This window comes from Tachypleus tridentatus, chromosome 1, assembly GCF_004210375.1.
Source record: "Tachypleus tridentatus isolate NWPU-2018 chromosome 1, ASM421037v1, whole genome shotgun sequence".
Lineage (NCBI taxonomy): Eukaryota > Metazoa > Arthropoda > Merostomata > Xiphosura > Limulidae > Tachypleus > Tachypleus tridentatus.
In genome coordinates, this window is record NC_134825.1 from 54,390,899 (window position 1) to 54,412,428 (window position 21,530).

The window sequence follows — 21,530 nt, forward strand, 5'->3', positions numbered from 1 at the left end:
GTTGTGTAAGTCTGTCACATTTTCCAGTTTTAACGAAGCATTATATTCATCCTACACATTGTCCATCAGTAATTGATGTTTTAAACACGATGCTATTTTAGGTGTGTTTGACAATTAAAAACAGAGCTAAATGACTTAAACCCTTTCTCACCCAACTACATAACATGGCAGTGGAAAAAGTTAGAAAAGAATTGTAAAAACATAAAGTGATACAAGTAATCACATATAATGAATAATGGCAATTAGATTCTGAATATATACTAGTATTTTGTACGTGATGTATTTGATGTATACAAAGCACTACACCTTGTTCTCACGCAGCCATAAACTTTATCAATGTATGTTTGTGAAATGTTGTTTCAAATGTTTTCAGTTATTCCCCACAATCATGCCAAATTTTAGATGGTCTTTTGACATTCATTATCTTTTACAAAAAACACGTACACTTTCAATAATATTTATATTGAGATCTTATAGAGACAGAGTCATGGCTGTTAATATTCTATCGGCTTCTTATTTCAAGATATCGTTCCACCACGTTTGCTGTATGCTTGAAATCATTGTCGTGATGGAAGGTGAAACCTAGACCGACGAATAATGTTGCTGGAAGAATGAAATTATGGCTCAGAATCTACCTATACTTTACAGCAGTGATGGTGCCACCATTTTTTGTATATCACCAACATAATTTGTGAAGATGCAGACTCACATTTGTACTGATTTTCTACCATACTTTACTGTATATTTTGTGCATAGACTAAGCTATATTGTATACCTATATGCTTTATCACGCACTAAACCTTAATTGCTCGAGCACAGTAGTTTAGTCTTGTGATCTAGCTGGGCAAACTCAACAAAGTTGCAACTATTCTTTTTTTATTTTTTTGTCTTTGCGGATAACTATAAGATATGACAATTATTTTTGCTTGTTAAAATAAGCTAGTTGAGATATTTATAGTGGATATACAAAATCGAAACGGCTGCAATATTTGTAATTAGCTTCAAAAATAATTAAAATGTATTTTGCATTTATACTATTTACGTCTCCTCAACGCTTTTGAAATCAAGAAGTGTCCCTGAAGGTCTATGAAGTATCATTAGTTCTTTATGAGACTACCATTAAATTTTGGAGTTTGTTTTATATATGTATATATCTAAAACTTAAAATCACACATTTATGTTTGTCGGATTTTTTTTCTCATGCACTTAGTTCGTCAGATTTTCAACTGTTTTTTTACAGTATTGCTGTTTTATGAGACATTGCATCAAAGACATTATTGTTTTTCTGCAGTATTACTGATCCCTAACTGAAGTATTACAGTTTGACTGGTGTTCACCTGCTTTTGAACCATTGAAGTTTTTGATAAAATTACTGATTATTTAATCATAGCTACTTGTTTGATTCACTACTGCCTAATCTAATACCTTATCGTTTTTAAGAACCCTTTTTGTATATATATATATATATATATATATATATACACACTGTTTAATACAAGCATTGCTAATTAATAGCTGTTTCGTGAAACAATACACTTTAACTGCAACATTACTATTTGACTATTTCGGGTTTCATTGTTGGTCAGGGTGTTCGATTCCCCTCGGTGGACTCAGCAGATAACCCAATGTGGCTTTGCTATAAGAAAATACACACAACACTGTTAGTCTGAACCAAATTTATTTCTCTGAAACATTGCAACTTAATTAGTGTTACTGTTTGGTTGTTTAATGTTCCACTGTTTATCAGAACAGGTCTGCTGCTGTTTCATTGAAATAGTGCAGCACAATTTGAATGTCGCTGTTTCGCTGTTTGATGTTATACTGTTTATTAGAACAAGTCCATTTCTCTGAACGAGAACATTTGAAAATACTCTGCAGTGTCTAATGAAGAACGCTTTAGAAGAAGCGACTCAACAGAATAATGTTTTTGTTTATGACTGCCTAATGTTCTACTGTTTATCAGAACCATCTGAGGTACTGTTCTTTAGTTAAGACTGATTTTACTATGAAACTACTCACTTTGCCTAAAATATTGCTGTGTATTTTAAAAGACATTGCTAGTGCAGTGTTGTTCCATACAAAAATAATTAAAGATATGAAAATGTCCACTCTAATTGCTAAATATAAGAAGGATGAAATCATTACCATTACTATGTGTTTATGTATAAAGCACAGAAATCTGTGTGTGGTTGTTTGTCCATTACTTAACTATTCCTAGGTCGCTAAGTCAATCTCAACCAAACTTTGTGGAATGATAATTTGGAACAAGGAGCATTTTAATGGGTGATTTACAATCCCGAATCCCATTATTGCTTTAACTGAGCATTTATTATCTTTGACACATGTTAACTACATTCATAGGTGACACCACGTCCTTACACCAAAAATGAAACTTAAGTTTTCTGTAAAGCAACGTACACACAATGTGATGGGAAGAGAACGTGTTACACATCTCGGAGAGTATGCTAATACTCTCTACAGAGGAATGTAACTGAAAGAAATGTCTATCATTGTTGGAATACTATATAAGCTCAGCTGAAGTTTCTACTTCAACATCCGCCATAAGGTTCAAATGAATACTCCAACAGCCACCATAACGTTCATATGAATAGTTGTTTCTTGAAATATACTTACTTCCTACGTTGACACGTTACCCTTTAACTTCGGCCGATAACACTCTATTGTGGCCAATGGCCGTTAACTAATTTATCACGTGATACGTTGTGCAAGAATATTAAGAGCTTAGTTTTGAAAGCGGGCAAGAGAAATCACCGCTACCGCCATTACTTCTTCCCCTGACCGTTGCACAGTGTATACCATGTTTTAAGACTATACATAATGATTTCTTGAAGCTTATATAAAACATTTGGTTAGACTACTATGAATAGTGTTATGATATGTTATGTTATAAATAAACTGTATGAAAGTTAGGACTTTTGTGCTATTTATCGTAGCGCAACCCCCTCATATTTCTAAGTTCACAACCGAGGCAATGGACGGGTGCCTCAGCTTTTCAGTAATATAAATAAATTAATGTGCGAGCTCTTAGTGTTCTTAAACGTATATAAACTTTCGGTCAGGAATGTGTTGTGGCTCTGTTGGTAACACTTATATCTGAGGTAACACTTATATCTGAGGTATGAAAGATGATATTTTCATATGCATTCAAATACGTTACATATATTAATATAGCCTTTGGGATGAATAGTTATACAATACGTTTTACTACAACGCCTTGACCTTCCTTTCACTTAATTAAGTGAAGGGACATTGATCAACAGCTGACTATTACTATTATCATATTGGAATTTGATGTTTGTGATTGGTTCCATATTTCCTAGGAAAGATTTTGGTTTGTTTGGAATTTCGCGCAAAGCTATATGAGGGCTATCTGCGCTAGCAGTCCCTAATTTAGCAGTGTAAGACTAGAGGGAAGGCAGTTAGTCATCACCACCCATCGCCAACTCTTGGGCTACTCTTTTACCAACGAATAATGAGATTGACCGTCACATTATAACGCCCCCACGGCTGAAAGGGCGGGCATGTTTGGTGTGATAGGAATTCGAACCCGCGAACCCCGGAGTACGAGTCGAATGCCTTTACCACCTGGCCATGCCGGACCTTCTAGGAAAGAATGCATTACTTTTGTAAACATTTTTAAAGATTCATAACATACACTGTAGTGTTAGCATGCATGACTGTTAGAATACGGGTGTGTTTTAAAAAGTACATTTCTCTTTCCCTGTAACATAGAAAGAGTCTGTTAAGTCGATTTTTCTGAAACCTTCTTCACTGGATATAGGAGGGTTAGCTTTTCAAATGTTCTTTTTCAATAGTAAGCTGAAATAGAAAAGCTCGGGGCAAATACATCGTTCCTTTCGTAAACCCTCGCATGCCCTATATCTAAAGGCTAAGTAAGGATGAAATTACCATACTGGAAGGCCCGGCAAGGCCAGGTGGTTAGGCCACTTGACTCGTAATCTGAGGGTTCGAATTCCCGTCACACTAAACATACTTGCTCTTTCAGTTGTGGAGGTGTTATAATGTGATTGTCAATCCCACTATTCTTTGGTAAAAGAGTAACCCAAGAGTTGGCGGTAGGTGGTGATGACCAGCCGCCTTTCTTCTAGTCTTACACTGAAAATTTAGAGACGGCTAGCGCAGGTAGTCCTCGTACAGCTTTGCGGAAAATTCAAAACAAAAAAACTGGAAACAAGTTTTTATTTCATACGGTGGATATAAACATTTTTAAGGATTGTGCTTATGATGTGAAAAAGAGGGATACGCAAAATGCCAGAAATGAATGTTGCTTTAATTTATCATTTGATAACATGAAAATCTGCAACAACAAAAGTATTAATGTTTTGGTATTTTACGACTGCGGATCAAATGACAGGTATTATTCACTGCTCACGTGATAAGGAAATGAGAGATGGTTGATCAGCAAACGTGAAAAATTAGTTGTTGTTGTTTTTATTTTTAATTGTCATGCTAATAACATATTTTGATGATCATTTATTAAACTGTGTAGCCTGGAGGCTTAATTTGATAAACTGTGGAGATAAAAAATTGGAACTTGAGAATTATGAACAGTGTGTGATGCCTCATATTATGATTTATGTGCCACATTTTCTGAATGCTCTAAATTTAACTATCACAATAAATGTATGTTGGTATAGTAGAAAACGAAACGGAGCAACAAGTAAGTTGCATTCATTTCAAAACCTAGCTATTTATAACCAGCAAGAGATGAAAATATTTACATACTTTATAGTAATACTGATGAAAATACAAATTGTCTACACATATGACCTGTATATATATCTTATATCCCATTATTACCTCCCTGTGTAATTTGGTTTGTTTTAAATTTCGCGCAAAACTACACGAGGTCTATCTGCGCTAGCCATCCCTAATTTTGCAGTGTAAAACTAGAGGGAAGGCAGCTAGTCAACATCACCCACCGCCAACTCTGGGCTACTCTTTTGCCGACAAATAGTGAGACTGACTGTCACTTTATAACGCCCCCACGGCTGAGATGGCGAGCATGTTTGGTGTGAAGAGGAATTCGAACCCATGACCCTCAGATTACAACTCGAGTGCCTTAACCATCTGGCCATTTCAGGTCTCCTTGTTTGAGGGCTGTTTTAAATATACTTTTGATATCAGTGTGATACATGGCCACCTACCAAATCGAATAGTTTAAGTATTACACCTGATATTATATAAATATTGCTATTACTAAAAGAGTAAACTGCAGAATTCCTTCACAGGTTTGTAAGTTAGTTGTTTGGATAGTTTTACTTTTGATTTTGATGGATCTTATACATTTCAGGGCCTGGCATGGCCAAGCGCGTAAGGCGTGCGACTCGTAATTCGAGGGTCGCGGGTTCGCGCCCGCGTCGCGCCAAACATGCTCGCCCTCCCAGCCGTGGGGGCGTTATAATGTGATAGTCAATCCCACTATTCGTTGGTAAAAGAGTAGCCCAAGAGTTGGCGGTGGGTGATGATGACTAGCTGCCTTCCCTCTAGTCTTACACTGCTAAATTAGGGACGGCTAGCACAGATAGCCCTCGTGTAGCTTTGTGCGAAATTTAAAAACAAAAAAACAAACTTATACATTTCTTTTTTTGAACTAACGTTTCCTAGATTATTAATTTGATAAAAATCGCCACGATGTTTAACACTAGTTTTACACAGAAATCACTGTTTAACAAACTGTAAATATTAACCTCGTTCGTGAAAACTGTTCTTGCCAGATTTGGTTTCTTCCACTGGTATAGATGGCGTCATACTGGCGATTGTTGGTCGGCGATATCCACGATTCGATTTGTTCTCACTGCACACACTAAGAAAATTATGTTTGCATAAGCTTAAACTCCAGAAATATATTTGTCTTAGGTGAAGTGATAATTAAACATACAGATAGGTCTTTTATTTATTTGTCTACTAGAATGACTCTTGTTTATTCTTACTCGAATTCAAATTTGACGGTAAAATACAGCCAATATTTAGCGTTTTATGTTTGTTTTAGCGCTTAGCTATCGGCTCTGTGTCCTTCGAATTCTAGCCTTGTAATGATTCTCATACGTTTATCACTGAGTTATTAGGGAATTGAATATTTTGTGGTGAGAAATGAACGAATATTCATACTAAATGTATTCAGATTATATTTTGGTTTTGAGACGTTGATCTGCGTTGATTCGTCACTGTTAAAATATATTTTCATACGTCAAAACAAAAAAGTTTTGAAAATATAATAGTAAATGCTATTAAGGTTTTGGATACGGTTTAGTAGGGTAAACTAACTGTTAGTAAAAACGTTAGTGGGGGTTAAACCAACTTGTGGCTTGGTCAACGTACTCGTTTTAGCCTAGAGGTTACTGATGAGTTTCGATATTACATGAAACCGGTCTAACTCAGAGAAATAACTTGAAGCGAGAAGGAAGTTAAACAACTTTATTTTGTTTTGTTTTTTTAACAGAATAAACACAGTTAACTAAACAGCTAAATGTTACTAACAGTGTTGTGCAATTAATCGATTGCCTGTGATCCGAAAACGTCATTTTAAAGATCTTAATATTAATTAACTCTACAACGATGGACTTACCACTATCGTGTTAGTTTCTCAACAGCTCTTCGCCACTGGTCGGATGTCGCTTAGTGATTAGTTTGTCGTACTGAAATCGAGGGTCCATGTTACGTAGCCACTTATCCCTCATAAATGCACTTTACATTTTGGTATCATGAGTGCGTTATAAGAGAGACATTAAAATATTATTGGATAAGAGTAGTCCAAGAGCGGCGTGTGCTTCTAGTCTATTAGTTTAAAATCGGGGACCGCCAGTGTGGTTTGGTTTGTTTTGAATTTCGCGCAAAGCTACACAGGGCTATCTGCACTAGCCGTTCCTATTTTAGCAGTGTAAGACTAGAGGGAAGGCAGCTAATCATCACCACCCACCGGCAACTCTTGTGCTACTCTTTTACCAACGAATAGTGGGATTGATCGTAACATTATAACACACCCACGGCTGAAAGGGCGAGCATATTTAGAGTGACAGAGCTTCGAACCCGCGACCCTCGGATTACAATTCGAGTGCATTAACCAACTGGCCATACCCGCCACTTCCCCCCAGTGTGAACACACATTGTCCTGCTTTGCATGAAATTACGAAAAATTCCAAATATTTAAGCTCTTAACTTCTGACAAGAAGAAATTGCCCTTCACCACCTCTTGTTTTCTGACTTAGACATCAACCATGAAGGGTCCTATTGTGTGAAACTAGCCTAGTCTAAAAGAATAAAGTTTAGATTTTTTTTTTGGTGATTTAAAACTGATAAAGACGCTACAATAAAAGTAGTTATTTATTTACACAAGTTAATTATAGTGTTGTATTATTTATTTAAAGTAATAATTATTCTATAGTCGATGTTTTGATTTAGCAAAGTATCCCTGAAATTTCCTCAACACAGAAAGAGATAAAAATTAACTATAACACATATGTTCACTTTATATCAGATTACTGAATTATCAAATAACATTTTGATTGTGAAGAAACAGTTTCGTGTACTTCCATACGTTATTCAATAATTTGACCTTGTGTAGCTCCATTTGGTAGGTTATTGAGGGTACAGTTTTGTTTTTGAATTTCGTACAAAGCTACTCGAGGGCTATCTGTGCTAGCCGTCCCTAATTTAGTAGTGTAAGACTAGAGGTAAGGCAGCTAATCATCACCACCCACCGCCAACTCTTGGGGTACTCTTTTACCAACTAATAGTGGAATTGATCGTCACATTATAACGCCCCCACGGCTGAAAGGGCGAGCATGTTTGGCACGACGGGGATGCGAACCCGCGACCCTTAGATTACGATTCGCACGCCTTAACACGCTTGGCCATGCCGGGCCTAATGAGGGTACAGCGGTAAGTCTATGGATTTACAACGCTAAAACCAGGGGTTCGATTCCCCTCGGAGGACTCAGCAGAGAGCGTGATATGGCTTTGTTATGTGAAAGCATACACACACTCGTTGTTGACGGACACAAGCTGCTCAGGCAATCAAAATAAAGAACGAGTCAACAACTGTTGTATGCTTCTGTTAGTGACGTATTCATTACAGAACTTCTTCCTGTTTAACCTGTCAATTTAAATAAGTTGTCAGTAATTAATGGCTTATGTTTTTGGAACCGTATAAAATTCTTATTATAAGAAAGAAAAAAATGAATATACGTTTTTGATTGTACTTTGTGTTATTCAGATCTTTCGGTTTGGTTTTCTTGGTTCGAACTTGGTTGGTGTCATATCAGAGTTCACGCTACTTTCTTAAGAAACTTCAACAGGATTTCTTCAGTTTCATTTTTCTTCTACTTGTATAAAAAACTACGTCATGCTAGCACATTAGTAAATTAACAAACAACGATTTGTAAATATGATGGTATTTCTTGTAAAAAAATACTAAGTGCTTTGAATGTACTTGAATAAAATGGACTATACTTTAAAAATATTATTTCACTGATTATAGCACAAAAAACACTCTATTAATTTACTTTATAGCGTTGTTGTTTTTGAATTAAGCACAAAGCTACACCATGGGCTATCTGTTCTCTGCCCACCACGGGTATCAAAACCCGGTTTTTAGCGATGTAAGTCCGCAGACATACCGCTGGTTCATTATAGCATTGTCATAGCTTTATCTTTTCAGTTTTCTGTAAATTAATAACTGTCTACCATTAAGCTTTAAATACATCATAATGTTATTCTATTAAATTAATAAAATGTTTTCCCTTTGAGGTGATAAATATTATAAAGTAATATTGTAAGAAGTTACAAATTCCGCAAAGGTGTTTTTATGCGCTTCTTTTTTCACATTTAAAAGTATTAATAAACACATTGTGTGCAGTGATTTAGTCAATTTTCGGAGTAAAAACTAAGTTTTGATTTCAATGGTACGTGAATACATTATTTATTTTGATGATTTATATATATATACACACACACATATATATTTAACAACAACTTGAAAACATCATCTAGACAATAGCTTCGCATGCTCTTGATCAATAATTTGACCCATCATGTTCTGAAATTAAAAATGGAATCGAAGACGTTTGCATTAATTCTAAGTTTTTACCTTATGTTATTAAGTTCTTTTAATGATCGGTTAAGAAAGATAGTGGGTTCGAATCCCCGTCACACCAAACACGTTTGCTCTAGGGGGCGTTTAATGGGACTGTTAATCCCACTATTCGTTGGTAAAAGAGTAGCCCAAGAGTTGGCGGTGGGTGGTGATGACTAGCTGCCTTCCTTCAAGTCTTACATTGCTAAAATAGGGACGGCTAGCGCAGATAGCCCTCGTGCATCTTTGCGCGAAATTAAAAAACAACAACAAACAGTTAAAAAGGTCGCGGAGGTCATGTTTTCATCTATGTGTGTGTTTGTAAGCAAGATTTTTCAAAAACGGTTAAATGGATTTGGACGAGACTGGTAGACTATGACGAAATGTAGTAATGATTAATTTGTGAAGGATCAGCTTCACAATAAAGTAAGGAAAATCCAAAAATCCCTGTTTTAACATTGGGTTCGACATTTTCACACTACTTGTGCTCAGTAACTCTGTCGAAATTAATGACTGGATTTTAATGAAACTTAATGGACATGTGTAGAATATTATTCATTATTGTCCTGCCAAAAATAGTCTGTGTCCGTTGATAGCGACGGACATATGGACATATTTTCATATTTTTTTGAGGGACTAATATGACCATCGCTACGTGACAGAGATATGCTTTTTACTGGGTGTCCCTCTGTTTTAAACCTTTGTACCATACCATCGCATGAACAAGATATAAACCTCCTGATAACGCAGCGGCAAGTTTAAGAGGTTATAACGTTGAGAATCGAGACTTAATTCACGTGTCGAACACACCGCAGATGGTCCATGATACAAATTTGCTCTAAAACAGACTAACAAAATAAGGTTAGCAAGGTTCGACTTGGGGCCGAATTACTTCATTAAACTCGCTTATTTTGTTCAGTTTTGTTCCAAATCGATATGTACTTCATACATAAACATTTGTAAATATGTATATGTACATATGTGTGTGTGTGTGTGTGTGTATAGTGGTTATTAAAGCTCATATGCCTTTAAAAATATATCATTTGTATCCATTAATGTAAGAAAAATCCAATGTTTAAATATTTTTATCATCTTCTAACATTAGATTAATTTAACACGTGTAACAGTCACGTGCTTATTTTTTTAATTTTTGTGATAGAACCCCTCCCACTTACGTAAGAGTATTAATATAATGTATTTCTTGTTCCCGAATAAAACTGCATGATTTATCACCACTCACTTTGCATTTATTAATTTAAATGTCCAAGAGTTAACGGATTTATTACATACACAAAAACAAAACGAACTAAAGACAAACAGTTATGGTCCGGCATGGCCAAGCGTGTTAGGACGATCGACTCGTAATCTGAGGGTCGCGGGTTCACATCCCGGTCGCGCCAAACATGCTCGCCCTCCTAGCCGTGGGGGCGTTATAATGTGACGGTCAATCCCACTATTCGTTGGTAAAAGAGTAGCCCAACAGTTGGCGGTGGGTGATGATGACTAGCTGCCTTCCCTCTAGTCTTACACTGCTAAATTAGGAACGGCTAGCACAGATAGCCCTCGAGTAGCTTTGTGCGAAATTCCAAAATAAACAAGACAAACAGTTAATGGAAAATATCAATTTTTCTATGGTGCAGCATTGACATTTCCGTGCCAACTCAGATACTGGAATTAAAACTGTTGTGAATTCCAGAATGCAAAAAACAAAAATCTTGAGGCTCAAAAAAATAGGCCTAACACAATGATTTTTCGAAAAACAAACTGAAACAAAACGTTTGATCAAACAGTTTTTCATTTGTCCGCACATTTTATATGTTATTAGTTGTTTAGTGATTACAATCCATGCTAATAAAGTAGATATTTTATGTTGTAAAATTAACGTGTTTATTTTCAGCTATTTCAAATGTATAACATTCATAGCAGAGGTCAAATTAGGAAAAAAAATATTTGTTATTGGAGGTGAAAAATAAATGAAAGTTTGCGAAATGATCGGAATTTTTACAATATTGCGAATAATAAAATTAGGATAACACAGATAAAATAATGTTTCAATAGTTGCTATGCGCTACCAAAACGTCTCTGGTACAGAGAAGATGTAAGGTATATTATTAGTAATTTTAGAATATCGTAGTTTTCTCTGTTAACATGTGCACTACGTTCCACTTGGACGTATGTCAAAAGCATACATAAATACATTGTCCTACAGGGTGTTTGGGAAGTCACTGTGTACTTATATATTTATTAACAGGCATGTTTAAATATAGAATACAGGAGGTAAATATGAATGACAATTATAAACAATGTTGAAAGTGACCCCCGTTGGCATCAATACAGGCCTGGATTCTTCTTATTTTGTTTCTAAACACCACTATCAGTTGATGGTGTGAAATAGACTGAATAAAATATGATTACAAAACTGCACAGTGACTTTCCGAACACTCTGTATATAATTTATTTGTATGTTGAAGGTAATATTCCAAAAAAATAGGATAAGATTACTTATTCTACGACCAAATGATTGTTTTTTGTTTTGAATTTCGTGCAAAGCTACTCGAGAGCTATCTGCAAAAAGCCATCCCTAATATAGCAGTGTAAGACTTGAGGGAAGACAGCTAGCCATCACCACCCACCGCCAACTCTTGGGCTACTCTTTTACCAACGAATAGTGGGATTGACCGTCACATTTTAATGCCCCACGACTGAAAGGGCGAGCATGTTTCGTGCGACTGGGATTCGAACCCGCGACCCTCAGATTACAAGTCGAACGCCTTAACCCACCTGGCCATGCCGGGCCACGACCAAATGAAAACCATGGTTTTACGTTCTATTAGTTTTACTCGGTAATAGAAAACTTTACACAAATAAAGTGTGAGATTTAAAATTTGTTTATAAACAAATCTATGCTCGCTTTCGTAACGAGAGATTGTTTTGAGACGACCAAGTCTATTTCGCTACATTTTATCACTATATTTCAGTGAAATTGATTGAAATGTAATATTAATATAATATACTACATATTTATTGATCCATAATCTATAACTTTTTGTTCGCATTTCGTTTTCCTAAAGTATGTTGAAAAATTCCTTATTTTTGGTTGTTATGTCTGTTTTATTAAGTAATCGTTTCGGTACAAGAAATAGTTTGGAAACTTCGAATTATATATATGTGGCCAGGAATGTAGTTTCTCAACATTAGTTAGTTTTGGATAGTTTGGTTGCTTATATTTAACATCGCTGAAAGTGTCTGAGTACATTAAATCTCGACAAAAAAAGATAATAGCAACTATTAGTAATCAAACTTGATTTAGTTTACATTTCAAAAACACAGATTTATTTTACAAACTGCGATTTAAAAATAACCCAAAATGAGTATGTATCCATTTATTTAAATTATTCATTATTATAAATCCCGAAAGTTCTGTCGATTTTGTTCAATATTATTCATCTTACCAAAAGCTCATACTCAAGTCAGCGGTTGAACGAGTAATTTTAACCACGTTTCGTTCGTTGTTTTTATTTTCAGTTTTTTATTACTTGTTTGTTATTTCCGATTTTCATTAAAATTTTCATTTAGCAAAAAGATTTTTTGTTTAGTTGTTCTCAAGCGCATAGCTACACAGTGGGTTATCTGTGCAGTGACCAGATCGAACGTCAAATTTTAGCGCTATTAGTTTTAAAGCTTATCGCTGAGCCACTGGAAGAGAAGGCTTTGACAAAATATATCCTTCAGCTGTTCCAAACTATCTCTAGTAGGTATGACATTAAGAAATAACATTGGCTAATAACAAGTGATAACAGTGCTACTCCTAACCTGTGTTTCGAACAGATTAACGCTCAAAACACGGTATAAGATAAATAAAAACAATGGTACAAGTAATGTTATTAGCAAATTGTTATCCTTCAAATCTGCAAAACTAAAACATTAATGAGATTTAAAATGCGATTTGGAAATTTTTGAACCTTTATCGTGAAGCGGCAAAATGTTTGAGTGCATTTTTGTGTCGAATAAAATTCACTTCTTAACAACATTCTTCATAAATAGCTTGTATGAATGTAAGTAAAAAAAAAACACGATAAAATATATAAAATTGTATGCACAAATAACTTCAGTAATTTAACTTTAGATTAAGTTATGTTATACAAAAACAAGAGATTATCGAAAAACAAAAAACACTGAAAAAAAAACCTTAAAATGTTTTGTTGTTATATCAACATAGTTATCAGTAACCGTAACATCAAATTATAATATTTTTCTCAACCCAATTTCAGGAAAGTAATATTAAATCATATTTTTTGTGTTTGGTATGGACACAAGTTTCATTAAATGCGAATTATTTCAAGGCTTCGTGTCACTCTACATGTTTTCAGACCATATATTACACTGCAAGATAGGATTCCAAAACAATTTCCTTTTTATTTCTTAACGACATACATCTTCAAGTTTTACATAAGTTTCCTTACCTAATGCTTATTTTAAATCTTCCTGAAATAACTTCCGATTGGCATTTCTTTTTATTTTGCTTTAATTTTTTTTATGGTAAACAAAGATTAGGTTGTTCAAAATGCCCAGTGTTCAAGACGCCAAGTAGTATGCCAATATGGACGTCTTTAGTCAGACCGACGCCATGGGCAGAAGCAGTCAGTGACGAATGGGTTGCGTTTGAAAAAGGAATAAGATGGGCTTCCCTATTATTAATGAGCCTAGCCCCCTCTAACGGCAAAGGAAATACTGATGGTGAGATAGACGACAAAGGTGAGCCTCGAGTGTACGAAAATAAAGTAGACGTTGCCATTGTCATGTAAAAACTGTTCAGCACTTTCTAGTACGACGCAAGCTCTTCATCAGAGATGGCGGCGCTGCAGTGTTGCTTCATCAACGCTCAAGATACTCAACGTTTTTTTTATAAACGTAGCGTTTCACATTGAGTTTGATTTCATGGTTTAGCACCAGATTCACGTTCGTTTTCTAAACCCTTTTTTTGACATTGCAGTAGTTGTTAAAAGAACAGAAGATGGTTTTGGAACGTGATGGCAGGGAGAACGAACGGAGCAAGCAATGGCACAGGCTTTCCTTGTTTAATGTGTAGCTCGACTATCGCTTCCTAACCTAATCAATATCACCTGTGTTGCGTTGTTCAGTAAATTATAGTCATCTATGTGTACGTCTAAGTTATTGATTTTCAACCTGCATTCGTCCACTTTATTTAGAATGTTGACAATGTGCTGAGATCAGATCTGGGGAAAATTTAAAAAGATGTTATTATATATGAATATACGTTACAGTATGTTTTTGTTTTTTTACTCATAAAACTGTACTACTTATAAACCTTAACTCCAAGAGTATTTCAGGCTTAAGCGACGACTATCGTTATTTGTTTAATTTCACACAAACCTCCTATTGTTTTATGAAAACATCACTCAGAACATAAATTATCAGTGTACTATACGTGGTACACGAACATTATGCTTATGTAATATATGTATATATGTGTGTTTATAATAATTCTGTACATTGCTTTTGGGTTTTGTCTATATTATGCATGAACAGTAGCTATGAGCTTTCGATAGTATCTGAATCACAACACTATACATCAAATAATCTATGAATGTTAGTTCTTTACATTATATGTATGTTATAAACTACAATACCACACAACACATGATGCATGAGTGATAGTCCTCTACGGTATTTTATGCATGAACAGTAGCTATAAGCTTTTGATAGTGTCTGAATCACAACACTATACATCAAATACTCTATGAATGTTAGTTCTTTGCATTATATGTATATTACAAACTACAATACCATACAACACATGATGCATGAGTGGTAGTCCTCTACGGTACATTATGCATGAAGCTATGAGCTTTCGATAGTGTCTGAATCACAACACTATACATCAAATAATCTCTGAATGATAGTTCTCTACATTATGTGTATGTTATAAACTACAATACCACTCAACACATGATGCATGTGCAGTAGTTCTCTGTGTTATGTATGAACAGTAACTATGAACTTTGCGTAGTTTACGAATCATATCACTACAGATCACCTGGTATCTGAGGGTGTGTTGTAATTAAGCAAAAGACAACACAATGGGCTATATATATGCTTTGCCTACCACGGGTATCAAAACACGGTTTCAAATGTATGTCCGCATATATGCCGCTGTGCCACTGGGGGCCGGTGCATGAGAAAGAGTTTTCTAATATATTATACATGAACAGTAGCTATGAACTTTAAATAGAGCATGAACCACAGAAAAACACATCACTGGTGTATGCGATATGATATAAGCTGGACCTCTATCATAGTATGTAGATACATGATGAACCTAACCAGAGATATAACCTGGACCTGTATCATAGTATGTTTGGTATATGATGAAGTTAACCAGAGACATAAGCTGGGCCTATATCGTAGTGTGTGTAGTACGTGATGAAGTTAACCAGAGACATAAGCTGGATCTCTATCATAGTGTGTTTGGTGCATGATGAAATTAAACAGAGACATAAGCTAGACCTATATCATAGTGTGTTTAGTGTATGATGAAGTTAACCAGAAACATAACCTGGACCTATATCGTAGTATGTTTGGTACATGATGAAGTAAACCAGAGATATAAGCTGGACCTCTATCATGGTATGTGGATACATGATGAACCTAACCAGAGACATAACCTGGACCTATATAATAGTATGTTTGGTATATGATGAAGTTAACCAGAGACATAAGCTGGACCTCTAACATAATGTGTTTGGCACATGATGAAGTTAACCAGAGGCATGAGCTGGACCTATATCGTAGTATGTTTGGTATGTATTGAAGTTAACCAGAGATATAAGCTGGATCTATATCGTAGTATGTTTGGTACATGATGAAGTTAACCAGAGACATAAGCTGGATCTATATCGTAGTGTGTTTGGTGCATGATGAAATTAACCAGAGACATAAGCTAGACCTATATCTTAGTATGTGGATACATGATGAACCTAACCAGAGACATAACCTGGACCTATAAAATAGTATGTTTGGTATATGATGAAGTTAACCAGAGACATAAGCTGGGCCTATATCGTAGTGTGTGTGGTACGTGATGAAGTTAACCAGAGACATAAGCTGGACCTCTAACATAATGTGTTTGGCACATGATGAAGTTAACCAGAGGCATGAGCTGGACCTATATCGTAGTATGTTTGGTATATATTGAAGTTAACCAGAGATATAAGCTGGATCTATATCGTAGTATGTTTGGTACATGATGAAGTTAACCAGAGACATAAGCTGGATCTATATCGTAGTGTGTTTGGTGCATGATGAAATTAACCAGAGACATAAGCTAGACCTATATCATAGTATGTTTGGTGCATGATGAAGTTAACCAGAAACATAACCTGGACCTCTATCATAGTATCTTTGGTACATGATGAAGTTAACAGTATCGGTATGTTTGATACATGGTGAAGTAGCATCGCTTTTATTACCTGATGTAAGTTGGATCTTTAGTATACATAATCTATGAATGACAGCCATGAATAGAAAAAAATGTGCCAAATGCAAATATGTGAATTATGCTGTGTGCGAATTGTAATTCTGAAAAGTACATATACGCACTTCGTACAGTACATGGTGTATAAAGGATAGATGTATTCAGTATATACTACTATTGTATATAGTTGGTAGATTTCCATACAATATGGTGCCCAGAGTTTCGCATATATAGTTAGCTCATTATTAAAGGCACCCCCAGTGGCACAGGGGTATGCTGTGGACTTACACTGCCAAAACCAGGTTTTGATACCGGTGATGAGCCCATAGTGTAGCTTTGTACTTAATTCCAAACAAACATTATTAAAAAAATTGGAAACTCTGGTATATAAAAGGTAAGTGTTAATTTTCTTTTTGGAGGTTGTGTTTATCCTACATCGTGTTCTGCTATAATTTAAATAGAATTAGAATCTGTATAATGTAGTATATTTAATCTTGAATTTCTGTGTATAAACTTTACATCCTTCCGTTTGAGTCATAGCACCCAATTTCAAAATATTCTGTTTAAAAGCAGTGATGTCAAAGTCACGAAAACATTGCAACATAGGGCCCTTTAAAGTATATCATACACATACAATAGTTATCTATGTAAAGTACAGTCCTTTTACACACTGTAGAAACACTATAAAGAACGAAAATGATCCCAAACTGTCTTTCTTTTTTATATCACAACAAATCTTTCCTAATAAACGTATTATAAGAATGTTTTATATTAAAAATCTTACTTCTCATTAGTTATCTTACGTTTTGTAAGCCATGAGTGTATTTAAAGTAAAATACATAAAACTTATGTAGTTTTAACCTTAATAAATTGTAAAACAAGTTCTTGTCGAGTTTGTGAACTACTTTTTTCGGATATTTAACGTAATAGTAAAGCAAAGAAATAAAGGAAGTTCTGAAATATTAATTAAACTTTATAGATAACACCGTACCTAATAAATGACAAATGGTCAATAAAGTTTGTTTTGTTTTTGAATTTCGCACAAAGCTACTCGAGGGCTATCTGTACTAGCCGCACCTAATTTAGCAGTGTAAGACTAGAGGGAAGGCAGCTAGTCATCACCACCCACTGCCAGCTCTTGGGCTACTCTTTTACCAACGAATAGTGGGATTGACCGTCACCTTATAACGCTCTCACGGCTGAAAGGGCGAGCATGTTTGGTGCGACGGGGATTTGAACCCGCGACCCTTAGATTACGAGACGAACGTCTTAACCCACCTGGCCATGTCGGGCCTCGTTAAAAAAGGAACTCTGAGGTAACGTAGGTATTTTCTAGATAAAACAATATCATATGGAACACACATGTGAATAAAATATATACTGAAAAAAGTAGTTTAATTATGTGGGTGGAAGAGCACTAAATGAAAGTTAGCGAAACAATGAAAGAAAAACAACTCATCAGATAGTGTTTTATTTAGTAAATAAAACATAGCATATTATAATAAGCAAATTATAGAAGAATAATACTGATATGCCTTGAAACTTTTCAGTAAAACAACCAAGAAGCGTAAAAAAGATATTCTTCATTGCCGTTGAGTAAGCTTCCTTCAACTGTTGCCTGTTGTGAATTTTCAACACCGTTCTGTTTTCTGTAGTGAGTTTCCTACACCATGCTCTTGTTAACAAAAATATTCCGAACAAACTTTTTTGTTTTTTGTTCTTTTTTTATTCTAGAAATAGTAATGAATTGAAATAAACTTTACGTATCTCACACCCAGATAGGTTCTTGTGTAGATCTTACTTGCTAATGTCATGACCTTTGAACTTACCTGAAGAGACTCCTAAGAAGGAGAAAATTAAATTCAAGCAACACAGTACAATAATAATCACTTTAGAAGATTTTACTTGCTAATTTAAAATGATTTTACTAACTTAGTGTTTCAACATCTTATTATAATGCACGATTTTCATTACTTATGTTAAATGAAATGCCAGTTATAGTATATTAGTTATAAGACTGTGTAAGCCTAAACGATATGAAACGAAAACATTTGCCTTCTATGTATTCTTGAGGATTGGTCACAGTTTTTAACTAATCGTTTTATTTTATCTGGATATGTTACACCAACGTATGGCCTTTGTAACAATCAAGTCACAATAGCCCATGTTTTACTGTTGTGTCATCATTACGTCCATGAGGAGTGGCACAATTTTAGACATGTTTTATCTGCGGATTTACCCCTGACGTTGAAGAGTCATTGATGATGTGACACTGTCCAACTTGCTTGTATTATTAACTATTTACGAGCCATTGGTCTTTTAATTCTATTTAAATATTTTACCCGAATTTTGAGCAATGTTTCATTTAACTCGATTCATTTTTACATCTAATAATATTTTTACTTTTACACTTCATACTGTTTGTTTGGCGCATATGGCCTTGTTGTTTTGCTCCAATAAACGACAGATAAATAAACGACTAAGTTTCTATGGCTAAAAATTGATGCCAGGTTAAAAATGTTTCTAGAAATATCGTTTTTTTTTATCTTTCTGAATAATTAATTTTCAAATTTATTTCTCAGGTCTTGACACTCTATTGTCACGTGCTCTATGATTATATCTCAGTCTCTTCCCTAAATGTTTCTTTATAAATTATAAAATGAAAACAAATGGTAATTTTCTGCTCCTTATTTCGTACTTTGAGCGTTTCATATACTAACGTAATATATGGGAAAAGTATACAGTTGTTTGAATAATTTAACTGTTCATAATTAAAGTTTCGTCGCTTTTTTAGGTTGCTGATAAATAATTATGTCTATCCAATTCAGTTTGATTATTCTATTTATTATTTAGTACTCTGAAGTAATCGTGCGTTTTAATTTATTCTTGTATATCTCTCATCCTATTATCTATTGAAATATTTATTTAAAAATCAACTAACAGTGAAATTACAATATATAGGCTTGCTTGAAGGCATGAATTTAATGGCATGTATAAGAGAGACAAGTATGTACAAAATTTATCAAGATTATGAGTTTTAGAAGTCAATATTTATTGTTTATATTGTTTTGATATATTTAAACTTAACAAAAAGCAATATTGTATATTATGTGATGTCTAACAGACTGATGTCGAGGAACTTAGATAAACTTTTATTTAGAATTTAAAATCTGTGCGAAAATCCAAACATCAGAACGAACTTAAACGTACAAAAATTCCAATTGTTAACAATTCAGAACAAATGAACAATTTATTTGGAAGATAGTACATATATATATAAGTGAAGTGAATCATTCAGTTAAGTGAGGATATTTACCTGTAGTTCTAACAAAAAAATTAATAACATTATTTAACATTTCTTTATGTATAAGAATTTTGATAAATTTTGACGAACTATGCGAAACGAAACTACGTATCTGTAATTCAATCTGACGCCCAAGAACTTGCAGAGAGTACAAAGCTGTAAATCAACGTATCTAACAAAGACACAGCTTGAGAACACCGTTGAGTTTCATTAACGAGCTCAAAACTCTCAACACAGCCGTTAATGTATGCCATTAGCTCTCAGGGTATAGTGACCATTAATACTGAGATGATGAACGATGAAGACCAGTCATGAGGAACAACGGATGCCGCTACTCACTACTTTCTTGTGATGGAAGAACCTAGGTTTGTTGGAAACCAAAACCAGTCGTGAGGGATAACGGATCCCAGTACTCAAACCTACGAGAATGGCCGTAACTCTTAATCATAGCAATACGCCATCCAATGAACAGGATGACTAAGTTTTGCAATATTTGTATTTACTTTACAAAAAGAAGTGGAAAGTATTCCACATAAGGTACACAACAGTTGGTGTCAACTGTTAATAAAGCCTAGCCTGTGATAGTTTGTTAAAGCTCAGATTGCTGCTCTAGCTTGTATATGCTTAGAGTTCGCTACTTAGAGCACGCTTATAGAGTTCACTAGTTTATATGTCCAAGTGTGTCAATAGTTTTATATAAATGTATACGCCTATGTTTTCGTAGTTTAATACAACTGTTAAATACGTGTGTATGAGTGGACCAAATATTAGCAAGTTTCTATGCAAATTAAAGTAGTTACCTATTCAGTGATTGACCAATATTTCATTAGACGTTTTATCCACATATTTTTCTAAGTTATGTAACCGATTAATTAATTGAATTAATAAGTAAGTGAAGATGTTCGATTCTTGTTAATTAAATATGGGGCAAGGTGTTGTATTTCTAATACGTCTCTAGAGGTACTCTGTATCTAACTTATTTTAATAACTACTAATTATATAAGAAATATTAGTTGCTTATTGTTATTAAACACAAATCTATATCTGTGCTGTACCTACACAGCCCCCCGCTAGTACAGCGGTATGTCTATATACTTACAACGCTAATATCAGGGTTCGATTCTCCTCGGTGGGCTCAGCAGATAGCCCAATGTGGCTTTGCTATAAGAAAACATACATACATGTTGTGCCTACAAGGGGTATCAAAACCCGATTTCAGCGTTATAAGCCTCAGACCTATCGTTGATTTAGCGAAATGTAAAGTTACACAATGGGCTACCTTCGCTGTGTTCTCTGCAGGAAATCGAAGCCCGGATTTAGCTTTATAAGCTAGTAAACTTTTCGCTGGCCCAGCGAGATACGAAAAATTTATTATCATTTGTTTGTGCAAGAACAACAATCGTATGTGGAACACTACTGATGATTATACGAAAGGCAACAACGCTCGTGTTTGAAACACTAGTAATTGTTGTATAAAAGGGCAGCAATAATCATATTTGAAACAAAGGTGATAATCAACAATAAAATATAAAGAAGCCAACAAACACTTCCAATAAGACAATTCTCAACTATGAAAAACCATAAAATTAAGCCATTTAGATATCACATGTAACTTC

The 21,530-nt window shown here is 34.8% G+C and overlaps 1 long non-coding RNA gene across 3 annotated transcripts in view; it reads left to right on the top strand.

Annotated features, from left to right (window-relative positions):
* The window catches only part of LOC143249021 (uncharacterized), a 101,697-nt gene that overhangs the window by 63,958 nt on the left and 16,209 nt on the right, over positions 1-21,530 (top strand). The window contains exon 3 of one of the 3 annotated variants that reach the window (XR_013027375.1): positions 524-1,421. The exons of the other annotated variants lie outside the window; for them this stretch is intronic. This is a non-coding gene — a long non-coding RNA (uncharacterized LOC143249021). Of the gene's footprint in view, positions 1-523; positions 1,422-21,530 lie in introns of those variants that run through there. 3 annotated transcript variants of the gene reach the window in all.